The sequence below is a fragment of the Octopus bimaculoides genome, chromosome 1 (assembly GCF_001194135.2).
Source record: "Octopus bimaculoides isolate UCB-OBI-ISO-001 chromosome 1, ASM119413v2, whole genome shotgun sequence".
NCBI lineage: Eukaryota > Metazoa > Mollusca > Cephalopoda > Octopoda > Octopodidae > Octopus > Octopus bimaculoides.
The window spans coordinates 55,172,661-55,174,146 of NC_068981.1; positions in this window are offsets into that span (position 1 = coordinate 55,172,661).

The window sequence follows — 1,486 nt, forward strand, 5'->3', positions numbered from 1 at the left end:
ATGCATACATACATGCTTACATACTACATGCATGCATGTATGCATGCAGGCATATATAAATACCTACATACATACATACATACATGCATACATACATACATACATACATACATACATACATACATACATACATACATATACCATTTACGAATATGACAGAAAACAAGGTGATATCATGACAGCTGGAATGCAGGTTAACGATGAAAAGATCCGATCACCCGTTCTGCCAACTTCGTTTCCTAAATGTTAACGCGCATTCATATTTCCGTAAATTTTATATTTTCATCAATGCCATTGATAAATAAAATTAATTCACCAACGTTCTTACCCACTGGTGCGCTGTATTGTCTCTCTGTTGCACTACAACAATCTTTGCTTTTTTAATTCAATAAGGTCAATACCACTCTGGCCTAAACCCACTTTATGTACATCTTTTATCCTCTAACCACATCGTAGTCTGGGACAATCATTCTATTGAACATTTTTCCACACCTTCTCGTGAATTGCAGTTCTTTTTCATCCTCACCGTATACACATTTTTCCCTATAAAACCTCGACCTACAGAAGTTCAAACTATACGTCAGTCTACAAGAACGTCTCTTCCTTAGACGAGCCAATCACTTTAGCCACAACCCACCCGATCAACCTACTAGAACTAGTAAGATAATACCACCCAAATCAAACCCTGCTGTCTTCAAAAACAGGAGGAGTAGTCACAGCTGGAGTGTCTTTCATGGCGGGTCTGCTCGATCAGAAGTTTCACCTGGGTTTAAAATAACAACTCTCTTCCACTAATTAATAATAAATTATATGTCCTGTAAAAATGTGATTAACAAATTCAAACGAAGTCAGTAAAATCAGACAAACGTATGGATGGCATTTGCTATGCGTTGGTGGACAAAGAAAACATTGAAGGTTTCAGCTAGGATTCTTCATCCCTTCATCGAACACGAATTCACGAACAAGACTAATACATTTTCCATAGGAAATAGTTGTGTTTTCCTTACAGACACTCTAGAAACATCGAAATTGATAGCTTATCATTCAAAGAACTGATTGACTCAAATCACATGTTTATGCACGTCTCCACCACACACACACAAACACACATGCACGCAACACACTCTCACATACACACAAATACATACCGTTACATACTTATGCGCGCGCGCACACACACATACATACATACATACATACATACATATATACATACACGCGCACACTTTCCTTTCTCCTCACAAAAGTTTTAATTTGAATGATTCTTTAAACGGAAACTTATACATTTTATTCTGTTCCTCTTTCATTGTCTTTCTTCTTCGTTCCTTTTTTCCGACTGAACTAAATTTCTTTCATTCTCATAACTTTCGCAAACTGTTTTTGTTTTGTTTTGTTTTGTTTTGTTTCTCTTTTTCGTCTTCTCACCACCACCACCATCACTTCTTACCTTCTCATATTTTTTCTTTTCGTTTTTTTTTTTTTTTTT